Source organism: Stegodyphus dumicola, chromosome X2 (assembly GCF_044657685.1).
Source record: "Stegodyphus dumicola isolate Sdum_Otavi_A_Nest chromosome X2, ASM4465768v1".
Classification (NCBI taxonomy): Eukaryota; Metazoa; Arthropoda; class Arachnida; order Araneae; family Eresidae; genus Stegodyphus; species Stegodyphus dumicola.
In genome coordinates this window covers 90,207,901-90,221,380 of record NC_140781.1, presented here as the reverse complement: position 1 = coordinate 90,221,380, position 13,480 = coordinate 90,207,901, and positions in this window count along the sequence as shown.

The window sequence follows — 13,480 nt, the reverse complement described above, 5'->3', positions numbered from 1 at the left end:
AAAAGAAAAAAAAAAAGGGCCTATAGAAAGAAAAGGAAATGAAGTAGAAAATATCCTAAAATACGATTGTGTCCATGAGTGTAGTTAAAAGGAGAAGAAACTGTCTTCATTTACAATAAATAGTGTCTCACAGGTGTGTTTGTGTAGTGAGTGTGTTTGGTAATGGTGAATAGATGTGTTACTGGGGAAAAAACAAATATTGACGGTATTAAAATGCTTCGTATCAAGGTATTTAGCATGGAATATAAAGTAATATGTACGCTTGCACCCTGAGATATCAACAAAGGTCATCAAACAAAAGTATATATTAATTTAACCAAAGTAACTTATGCTACTTTCATTCTCAACATTTTCATACATTTTTTCAAAAAGCAGCAGCAGATTAACAACATAGAGCCATATACAATACAAGACCACAACCGCATACACCCAAAAAAAAAAATAAATAAATAAATAAATAAAATAAAATATATATATATATATTTATGTGTGTAAATAACTGAGTATATGTATTAAAAACACAAATTAAACAGTATTTATTAATTTAACTATCATAATTTATTACAAGATTAATTATTTTACTATCATAATTTATTACTAGTTAAATAATGTTAATATAACACAATGAGGCACACTGTTATTCATATAAGCTCATAGTTCTAAAAATTCATTTAAGGCGGTGAAGAATAAACCATCCCTTACATATGGACATTTAACAGATAGCAAAGAACAGTATGAGAAAAAATCGGTGAGGTATAATATTATTTAAAGGCGAAACTATATTCAAGCGATCTAGAAAGAAAAGAAAATCCAGAAGATCCGAGAGGGAAATAGCGCGATGCCCAAATTATCCCTCTCATCCCCAAATTTTCCCTCTCTCGAGATTCCTTAAGGGCTTTGTAAGTGTTTACAGACGTTAACTGATAACGCTGGCGTCTGTTTCGAGTTGATACACAAAGGAAGCCACAAGCAATGGCAATTTCAAGTATTTTTTAATGCTTTAAACTGATGAAAAATTAAGATTTATTGATTTAAAGGCACTTATTTATAGAAATTTGATTTAGTTTAGATGAAAGAAAAGTACTTATCTTAAAATTCCAGGCTTTTGGAGTATATCCTTACATTGTCCGCTGTTTTATTCTCGTCAACATCGGAGCCGAAATTCATTGGAATGATATAGGTTTTGTAGGGGAAAAATAAACATTTTTCAAAGAAATTTAATTGATAATCACCAAGAGGAAAGGAAAAATTTTCACTTTTTTACGGAGCACAGCGATCGTGCTGCCGCTTGCCTCGGTGATCACACAGCCAGTTTTTACACATGGGACAGACAGACAGACAGACAAAGTAGACAGATGTCTTGTTTTGCACCCGCTAAGTCTTTCTGCACCGATGGGCGAAAAATCAAGCATAGGTGCGAAGGAAAGGTATATAGAAAGAGGGGCAATTTCGTATTTGAGGAGAGTAAAAAGGAACTTCGTACATCTTGTACGAGTTCAAAAGGCCAGGAAGAAAAGATGGGACAAAATAAAATTTAAAATAAATGGCCCAAAAATAATAGAGGGAAAAAGAAAAAAAAAGGGCCTATAGAAAGAAAAGGAAATGAAGTAGAAAATATCCTAAAATACGATTGTGTCCATGAGTGTAGTTAAAAGGAGAAGAAACTGTCTTCATTTACAATAAATAGTGTCTCACAGGTGTGTTTGTGTAGTGAGTGTGTTTGGTAATGGTGAATAGATGTGTTACTGGGGAAAAAACAAATATTGACGGTATTAAAATGCTTCGTATCAAGGTATTTAGCATGGAATATAAAGTAATATGTACGCTTGCACCCTGAGATATCAACAAAGGTCATCAAACAAAAGTATATATTAATTTAACCAAAGTAACTTATGCTACTTTCATTCTCAACATTTTCATACATTTTTTCAAAAAGCAGCAGCAGATTAACAACATAGAGCCATATACAATACAAGACCACAACCGCATACACCCAAAAAAAAAAAAATAAATAAATAAATAAAATAATATATATATATATATATTTATGTGTGTAAATAACTGAGTATATGTATTAAAAACACAAATTAAACAGTATTTATTAATTTAACTATCATAATTTATTACAAGATTAATTATTTTACTATCATAATTTATTACTAGTTAAATAATGTTAATATAACACAATGAGGCACACTGTTATTTATATAAGCTCATAGTTCTAAAAATTCATTTAAGGCGGTGAAGAATAAACCATCCCTTACATATGGACATTTAACAGATAGCAAAGAACAGTATGAGAAAAAATCGGTGAGGTATAATATTATTTAAAGGCGAAACTATATTCAAGCGATCTAGAAAGAAAAGAGAATCCAGAAGATCCGAGAGGGAAATAGCGCGATGCCCAAATTATCCCTCTCATCCCCAAATTTTCCCTCTCTCGAGATTCCTTAAGGGCTTTGTAAGTGTTAACAGACGTGAACTGATAACGCTGGCGTCTGTTTCGAGTTGATACACAAAGGAAGCCACAAGCAATGGCAATTTCAAGTATTTTTAATGCTTTAAACTGATGAAAAATTAAGATTTATTGATTTAAAGGCACTTATTTATAGAAATTTGATTTAGTTTAGATGAAAGAAAAGTACTTATCTTAAAATTCCAGGCTTTTGGAGTATATCCTTACATTGTCCGCTGTTTTATTCTCGTCAACATCGGAGCCGAAATTCATTGGAATGATATAGGTTTTGTAGGGGAAACATAAACATTTTTCAAAGAAATTTAATTGATAATCACCAAGAGGAAAGGAAAAATTTTCACTTTTTTACGGAGCGCAGCGATCGTGCTGCCGCTTGCATCCTTCGTTTTCCGCGCTTCTCTTTTACACATGGGAACAGAAAAATTGGTGCTTTTTCCCCTACAGTTACAGAATATATATATATATTGTTTCATAAGAATAAAAAGTAAAGTTAAATTTAAATAATTCTCATGCGCCATTGCTGCAAAGAATGAAATTTGAATTTAACAAATATTCTCTTTCATATAAAGTTAATTTAAATTATGAAATTTTAATTGCATACATATCAAAGATTAATTATTGCTGCGAACTAATTTACTATATCACTGAAATTCTGAGAGCATATGTAAATTAAATGCACGTATCTAAAACCATGAAAAAATATATAATATTCCAAAAAACTAATCCCAAATATATACATACACCTCAAAGACGGGCATATGCATAATTTCTGTTAGAAAAACAATTTCTCCGAGATTACGTTTTAGAGTAATTAAAACATAAAATTAATGGTGACATTATTACTGCATTCCAAAATTCGCAGTAATTAACGATTTCGATCATTACTACGAAAAAAAAAAGAAAAGAAAAGGGATGAAAAAGAAAGAATCCTGATACAATAACATTAAAAATTTGTGTGTTTACGTATAAAAATATATAATATTCTCAAATAGGTCATTTAAGCATAGTCTTTGATTCGGAAACATTTCCAGAAGTATTTCAGTTTTCATAATCTAAAGTAAAAACAAACCTGCTTTTGCAGAGAATATCCATTGGCAGTTGCCTTCAGAAAAGGTTTCAATTCATTGAAGCAAACCGATTTAATCTGAATCAACTGATGAATTCACGCTCCGACATTTCAAAAGCATTACGACTGTCTCTTAAATGCCAAGGAATTCGATCAGCATTTCTCCGATTTCTTTAACGACTGAGCAAAATCACTTTAGCCATCTTGTTTACAGTCGCTGTTAAGAGTTTGCGGCAGGTCAGGAGTAGCCGCAAAATTCCTCTATGGTAGTGACGTATTTTCAGTAGGCGTGTCCGAAAAGCGTAGCACTTGAATTCGGTTTTGCAATGCAAGTGCGATTACCATGACAAGCGCTGCACTTGAATTCGCCCCTAAGACGGAGCGTTCAGATAAGTAGAACTTCTTTTCTCTAAGCTAAATCAAATATCTGTCACTAAAGTACCTTTAAATTCATTTATTTATTATGATCATTATTATTATTATGCTCATTTATTATGTTCTGGCATTAAATACTTAGTAATTGCTTTAAATCATGTGGTTCTTTTTTGGTTACCATCTCGTAGGGACGCTATCCTTATCAGTTGTGTTAGCCCTACCCATTTGGGCCCCTTTGAGGAATTTCTCGAGAGGGAAAAAAAAACATGATCTGGGGCCTCAATGAATGTATAGAGTTGTAGTTTTTGCTCCTTTCATCTATATTTCCTATCTATTTAAATTAAAAGCATATATTAATACAGTGTGCCTCAAATTGATAAAATAGTACACATATAATAAATTATGACCATTAACTTAATAAATAAATAAAATGCTTATTTTTTAAAAAAATTAATTAATATTAAAAAAACTCCGTAATTTATTTACTTATTTATTTTTGCTGATATGTTCTCGCCTTGTTTTGGATTTATGATTTTATCTGATGGTGTTTTCTGAGTATATAAATATGTTGGAAACCGCAATAGATGATGTTACTTAGTTTAATGTATAACTTTGCATGATATTATATGTATCTTGATCTTTTGTGTCTTCTGTTACTGTGTCTCAAGGTAGAGGCTAATATTGGTTTCCATGTTAAAAAATAAAAGTTTAAATTTAAAAATTTTTAAATTTTAGTTTCCCTGTTATAGCAAAAGTTAGCTTCTAAACTTGACTTATACTGTTATGTGACTGGACCCCCAATATTTATTATTTTATTATTAATTTTCCCCCATCTTTACATCTATTCAGCTTTACAAAACACACTCATTACACACGCCTGGAAGACTCTATTTAATGTAAATGATAACAACTTTGACTACACTCATGAACACAATCGTGTTTTTTTTTTAAACAAAATTCTTTTACTTCCTTTCCTTTTCTTTCTATAGGCCCTTTTTTTTTTAATTATAAATAAAAAAATTTTTTTCCTCTCCATTACTTTTGGGCCATTTATTTTTTACTTTATTTTGTTCCATCTTTTCTTCCTGGCCTTTCGAACTCGTATAAAATATACGAAGTTCCTTTTTACTCTCTTCTGAAATACGAAATTGCCCCCCTTTCTATATAACTTTCCTTCGCACCTATGCTTGATTTTTCGCCCATCGGTGCAGAAAGACTTAGCGGGTGCAACAAAAGACCTCTGTCTACTTTGTCTGTCTGTCTGTCTGTCGCTGCTTAGAAATTCCAAAATTCATAAAATTTTGCTTGGATTACCATATTCAGCTTTTTATCAATTACTTGGCAAATAAAAAAATCCAAACCAAATTAATCGTGTTGCTCATTATCAGTCTAATAGTTGAGTCTAAGATTATTTTGAACTAAAATGATATAAACGTAACTTACAAAGCATAAAAGAGGTAATAAAATAAAGTAAACGAAAATTAAGGTTTAAGCAAGCAAATAACGAAAAATTGCATTCAAGTGTAATTAATTTTCAAAAATCTTATTGTTTTTTCACATTTACATAAAATAACGGTTCTTTTTTTTAAGAAGTACATCTAGTAAAATATTCAAGTAGAATCTTATTTATCCAAATTATTGGGACAAAACCAATTCAGATAAAACATTTTGCCAAATCAACTATTATTAATATTATTTTCATAAAAATAAATATGCAAATAAATTATTGAATATGCTATTTTTGAATTTACTGACATTTCGAGTACATTTTTCGCAAATTAAATTTCAAATTTTTAAGCAACATTATCTTTGATAGCACTATAGGAAATTTTAATTATTCTAATTTCAATTATTTTTAAATTTATGAAAAAAAGATGCCACATATATGATGAACAAAATGAAGTTAAGACTGCTCAATTAAAATGCATTAATACTTAGAAAAGAGTGCATTTTATAAAGGTGTGCTTAACAAAAGTCGTTAAAATTTTCAATGACCAATTTCTGAAAACCTCTTCTTAACATATTGTTAACAGATACCTGAGAAGTATGCACAGTTGATTTCCGGATTTAAACAAACAAACAAAAAAAAAAAAAAAAAACTCCAAATAATAAACAACTGGTTTCACTTATGAATTTTAACAATTAAAGGGGGTTGTTAGAACAATGTTCACTTCATTATCTCACCACCAGATGGCTGCACTATGCAGGAAGCAGTTTATTCACAGTTTTAAAGATGGCTTGCCTGCTAGTGTGGAAATGTAGAAAATAATAATAAATTATATAAAGGATTGATTAATTATAAAGTAAAAAATATTGTTTGATTGTAAATATTACAAATTAATGTGTAAAGTGTTTTTTGTAATTTTTCAGTTTGTTTAATGGTTTCAAGTTCCTAATTTTTTACTCTGTGTTTTCAACTGCAACTTTGAACTGAAGTAAGAGAGTGTCTCTGAGTGTGGAGTTTGAGGGCGTTGCGATAACTGACACAGGTGGTCGCACTTTTGTAGCGCTTCGGAAAAAACGTAAATTTTTGCAATAAATTCATATCACAAGGAGTAAATATACTTTCATTCAACCGCGTCTGGCATGAGAAGCTTATTTATAAACTTATAAATCTCCCTATGGATAGAGAGCTGATTCAGCTAATTATGTCTTTCATCACTAATAGGAAATTCACTGTGGCTATTGGAAAGGACATCTCCAGTTTACGCACCATGAATGCAGGCGTCCCACAGGGGTCCATTTTAGGGCCCGTCCTGTATTTATTTTATGTTCATGACTTCCCTAGGGCTCACATTGGCAGAAATTTCTTTCTTGGGTACTATGCCGACGATACGGCATTAGCCGTAAAGTCCGCAAACGCACACCATGCAACAAGAAATTACAGGAGCTTCTACCAGTGGTAGAAAAGTGGTGTACGACTTGGAGAATTGCTATTAATGCCAGCAAGTCGCAATTATTATTGATAAGGAGGAAAAATACACAGTTGACTATTAATAGCAAGCTCTTCTGATTCTCTGAAGAGATTCCTAGAGTTAGTAAGGCGAAATATTTAGGAGTAATGCTAAATGAAAGATTAAAATGGGGAGATCATATAACAGAGGTCATAAGAAAACTTTTCACTGTTGTAAATAGTCTCATCCCTATATTGGGTAATTATTTTAGCTTAGACCTCAGGAAAAAGAGGCTAGTATATATCACGCCAATTAGGCCATTGATGACTTATGCGTCGCCGGCCTGGTGCACGGCTACCAAAGAGGATATAAAAGGACTTCAAATCATGCAAAACAAAGTCTTAAGGCTTATCACCCATGCTCACTTTTTTGTGAGCAATGCTACACTGCACTGTGACTTAAAACTAGACACTCTAGAACAGCACCTGAATAAGATCAACAGGAAATTCTTCACGAAAGCTCTGAACTGTGACCATATGAGTAATTTTGATATCTTTACCTACGAAATATTGAATGAGGACGCCAAACTGCGCCCACTTGCGGCCCAACTTATCAGGGACCTGAACTTTTCCACCTAGTGCCCACCTGTAAATTATGTACCCAATGTGTTTATTAGCATTCTTAATTTTTTATCTTACTCATTTATTGTACTGTGTATTTCTTAAATTCACTAGTTTTATTCACATTCTACACTCATTTTATGACTCCCAGTTAGTCACGCCTTTACCGGGCCGGGTACTTGCTAGTGAGCTCTTGCGTTGCTGGTCTTCCTATTCTTTATCCGTCTTTGCTCCTCCTTACTGCGGACATTATGTGAAGATAGTTCTATGTTATCGTGCCCATCTGGCATAAATTTGATTGGGCCAGATAAACTACTGATCTCAGTGGTATTCTGCCTATAAGTTATCAGTCAGTTAAATATACTTTTTTCCTTTTCAGGATTGTCTTTTGCGCGGCAGGGAAGGTTTTAACCCCGATGATTGTTGGCTAATATACCTTACAACAGTGGATTTCATAGCTGATATCGAAACTAAGGGCCAGTAAGTTGCTATTCTTTCAAACCAAATTAATTGCTCTACTAAATTAGTGGTTGTTATACCACCCTGACCAGTATTTGTAGAATTTTTTTTCCGTTTTTCGGCTTTTTTAGATTATTTTATCCTGTTATTTGTGTAGATTTCTAAATATGCCACACCCAAACAACGGGACCTGCTTATCAGTAACGCATCATTCATCAGCTCCCCTTCCAGGCCCCTCTAAATGTCTCACACTAGAAGAGAGGAATTTCTTGTGCAATTCTGGGATTTTTTAAGTGAAAATAGGGAGACGTGTACATGGATACCGTGTATGTGCAAATCTTAAAAACGCCGCAAGCAGTGGGCGATTCTGCACTTTCTCCCAATTTCGCATCTAATCTTCGTCATGATTAAGCACTTTTGTTCCATAAAAGTTCTAGCATAAGCGTAATTCGGCTAGCATATTGTTGGAAAAAAATGTTGAGTAATAAAAAAAAACATGCCTTTACTTCGTGAAAACAAAATGGCGTCTAAAACAAAACTAGCAGGTTGCTGTAGCACGGTTGGTCGCCAAATTTTAACCATAAAATCGCCAAGTTACCATAATCCAATGATTAACCAAAAATTGTTCTCTAAGTGTCCTAAAGGCACTTATTTCCAGAAAGCTATTTAAAAACAGACAATCTCGGAAACAAGGGCCATTGGGACTTAATAACAGGTCCAATTTTAAAATCAAATCAATATATTTGCTCTTATGTGAATAATTTTTAAACATAGAATATCACTACTTATAAATCACCTCCATATGAACGATCAAAATCCGAATGAATATTGACAGCTTCACAATCAGAAGACTGGAGACCATTCAGTTATCAATTGCTTTTCTGTACAATAGTACAAAACCTACCGGTTTTGTAATATTTTATACATGTTTCTGTAATTTAACTTTTTTGTTTGGTGGTTTTTCTTTTTTTACAAGTTTTGATACAGACAGAAACACACTTCCTTGTAATAGAATTAAAAAATAATCGGAGTGCACTGTAATCAATTGTATTTGTTACACAAAATGCAACAGAACATCCAGAATCAAATTCATCTATGATTAATAATGTGATTAAATGAAAATCATAAGCGTTCGTACCTGTTCCATGAGTGCTGTTCTGGTTTGACTAGAAACTTTCACTATGCCGATGTTCCGGTTTGATTAGAAACAAACTTTTCTCTGCCTCAGAATGGCAACAGTGAGAACTTGACTTTCGATTTGTTATGACGCAGCTAGAACGCTGCTCATGAGATGTAACATTAGATTCGATTCTAGATTAGATTAATTTTAGTATTTTAATAAATCTTTTAAGCTAGATTGGGCAGTTTTCGGATAACCGGCTCTTGGCGACCTCGCTACGGCGGCCGGTGGTGGCGATTTCCGCCAAACCCGGCTACCTACCCCGACAACTTTCTGCTGACGTTTAGGTTACTGTAGAATCCGGAGTATCGGGAGGGATTTAGGGAAAACTTCTGTGTGCTCATGTTGAAGGTCACGTGACCATTTTTCTTCGCTTCTGCTGCGTGGTTAGAAGTTGAGAAGTTTGTCTCCTACTTGATCGGAGCGTAGGTAAATAAATAATAGTGTTAAATGCGAATTAAAACCGATAATTATAAATAAATAATAATGTTAAATGCGAATTAAAACCGATAATTATAAATAAATAATAATGTTAAATGCGAATTAAAACCGATAATTATAAATAAATAATAATGTTAAATGCGAATTAAAACCGATAATTATAAATAAATAATAATGTTAAATGCGAATTAAAACCGATAATTATAAATAAATAATAATGCATAAATGCGAATTAAAACCGATAATTATAAATAAATAATAATGGTAAATACGAATTAAAACCGATAATTATAAATAAATAATAATGTTAAATGCGAATTAAAACCGATAATTATAAATAAATAATAATGCATAAATGCGAATTAATGCGAATTAAAACCGATAATTATAAATAAATAATAATGGTAAATACGAATTAAAACCGATAATTATAAATAAATAATAATGTTAAATGCGAATTAAAACCGATAATTATAAATAAATAATAATGCATAAATGCGAATTAATGCGAATTAAAACCGATAATTATAAATAAATAATAATGGTAAATATGAATTAAAACCGATAATTATAAATAAATAATAATGTTAAATGCGAATTAAAACCGATAATAATGTTAAATGGGAATTAAAACCGATAATTATAAATAAATAATAATGTAATTAATTATTATTTTTATATGTTTTTTTCCCTTTTGCTTTTCATTTCTTACATATATACGGATAATTAAATATAATAAGAAGATTAATTATTATTTTTATGTTTTTCCCTTTTGCTTTTCATTTTTTACATATATTGTTCGTAATTGGAGTTTCAATAAAAAAAATTTAAATTCCCTTTTGCTTTTCATTTTTATTTTTAGAATTAAAACGGATAATTAAATAAATGATAAATTATTAATGTAAATAATAAATTAATGTATGTAAATTCGGTGTCTCCTACTTGATCGGAGCGTACGCAAATAAAAAGGCGACCCACCCTTTAAGGAAATGTTCCTCTTTTTGCAATCACAACTCGAAAATTATAAATCAGAGAAGTAACTAGGCAGGATTCTGATACTTAATTTGGAATGAACTTTGCAAGTCATTCCGTAGCGTTTAATTTTTTTCATATCTTGAATCTCTTACTATCATTAAATAAGGAAGAAATTGCAGGTTTAAATGTATAGTTCTCACAATGTAATAAACGACAGTTTTTGCAACCTGTGCAGTCGCACGAAGAGGCATGGTTAGGGACAGAAAAAGTTTGGATTTAGAAGTACGATTGACATTACCAAATGGCAAAGTTAAAGGCAGATAGATTTTTTCTCTGTTATTTACACTAATAAGCGGGAGGGCAAGAACGCCTTTCTAATTGTTATTTGAAATTAAATTTTACAATTTACTTTACTTTTGCTTTTAATTTACTTTCTACAGCATTCAGTACGTGAAACCGTCAATAATAATATAATAATGATAATAAAAATGGTATCACACAACTAAAAGTATATACTACTTCGTAAATTTCGATAAATTAATTACTGAAAATATTAAGCATATCAGTGGCAGCGTTGGACCTAATAGTTTTAAGTTGCATTTCAACATTTGAAAGAACGCGAATTACATTGCTATTTTCACCACACAAACGAATGGAATATTTCAGAAAAGAATTCTCCCCCGTTATTACAATATTTCAATAATTTTCGCAAATTAAAAAATTTATTTAATACGTTTTAATAATAAATGAAGCGATTTTCACTCATATAATCCCTTTGTACATTACTATCTTTCATTTCAGAACCACTGCATAACTTTTCTAAGACATAAATAGCTTCCGTTAATATATGTTCCCATACATTATATTTATTTTTTTTATATTTTTGTCTTTAATAAATTAATGATAGATAGATAAAAAAATTGATACTGCTTAATTTATAAGCAGCGTAAAAACTGGAAATCTGAGGTCATTAATTTCCGAGACATTAATAGTTTTTCAAGATGCAAATAAAGCAGATAACAATAATCATAAATATTAATGCTCCTAAAATATATCCGCATTTCCTAACTGATTTTTGCTTTTTGATCCACCACAAACCTATTTTCATTAAATGAAGTTTTGCGCATTTCTCTGCAAAGTACGCAAAACTTGTTTCATACAACTTTATTTTAACTAAACGTTATACTTGTTTAGGAAAGTATAAAACAAGTATTTATGTGTACTACTTTTAAAATCCATGTGACAGAGTGTGCGTTCTCATCTTGAAATATACGTTGTGTCGATGAGCTTAACTACAAATTATTAAACATTTTTGGCAAAATGCCAAAAATTAAAAACAAAATTTTTTAAACACGTCCTGCGCTCTATCTGCAGGATCTATCAATCAATCAATCGACACGACAATCGAAAATCAATCGACTTGAATGGAGCTCACCAACATGTAAAAAGCCGTTCTATTAATATGCAAGATATGAGAAAGAAGTTTGAAGACATTATGAAAGAAGCAGAGTTTTGAATATACAATTCTTGTATATTCACAAAAATACAAATATACAAATTTATATACAAATTTTTGTGTATAAAATAAATGGGACATAGAAACTAAATTTGAAAAATAGAAGAAAATAAAAACAAGAAAATATTGATGAGTTATGTGAGGATAACAGGCTTGAAAATTCCGAAATGTCTTTTAAAGTAACAGTTTTTTATGCTGCTCTCGACATTTTAAATACTCAGTTAAAATACAGAATGACTGGAATAACAAAAATCGCAATGATGTTTTCATTTTTGGAACTTAAATTTCCGTATTTGTCATTGTTAACAAATACGGAAATTATTAATAACTAGCGGGCAAGCCCGCCCGCTTTTAATTGTTGACGTGTATAAGAGTTCCTATGTTAAATATCACCGTTATGCCATAGTTGGACCGAACTACCAGGGTTCAGCGGTTTTGCGCGAGTTCCCCCTGCTTTATTCCCGTGCGCATCCAGAAGATACTGCATACACGTCACACATGCGTAAAATCACGAAAACACCTAAGCAGGCAGCCCGCTCGCCGGGATTCGAACTTTGGACCGAACTACCTGTGTTCAGCGGATTTGCGCGGTCTGCGCCCGCTTTATTCACTTGTGCATCCAGAAGATACTGCATTCCCAATACACATGCGGAAAATCACTGAAACACATATAGAGTCAGCCTGTTGGCCGGGATTCAAAAGTTGGACCGAACTACCAACGTTTAACGGTTTTGACCGGGTTACGCCTGCTTTATTCACGTATTCATCCAGAAGATACTCCGCACACAATACACATGCGTAAAATCACGAAAACACCCATGCAGCCAACCCGCTAGCCGGTATTCGTAAGTTGGACCGAATAACCAGCGTTCAACGGTTTTTCGCGGGATTCACCCGCTTTATTCACCTATGCATCCAGAAGATACTGCATACACGGTACACATACGTAAAATCACCCAAACACCCATGGACCCAGTCTGTTTTCCGGGATTCGAAAGTTGGACCGAACTACCAGCGTTAAACGGTTTTGCGCGAGCTGCACCCGCTTTATTCACGTATGCATCCAGAAGATACTGCAAACATCACACACATGCGGAAAATCAAGAAAACACGCATTCAGCCAGCCCGTTAGCCGGGATTTGAACGTTGGACCGAATTACCAGTGTTCAGCGGTATAAGCGGGCTGTGCCCGCTTTATTCACATATGCATCCACAACATACTTCATAAACGTTACACATGCGGAAAATCACGAATATTTGTCATTGTTAACAAATACGGAAATTATTAATAATGTTTCAAAAATACAGAAAAAAATATAAAGAAGACTTTGCTAATGTACTGGAAGTACAACTTTTATTATTTATAAATACTTTCAGAACAGATATCCAAAATTTGAAATCCGTTAAGGATTTAGCTAAATTAGCAATGGTAAAATACTATGACATGACAAGCAGTTAATCGGGAGTGCAATTAACTT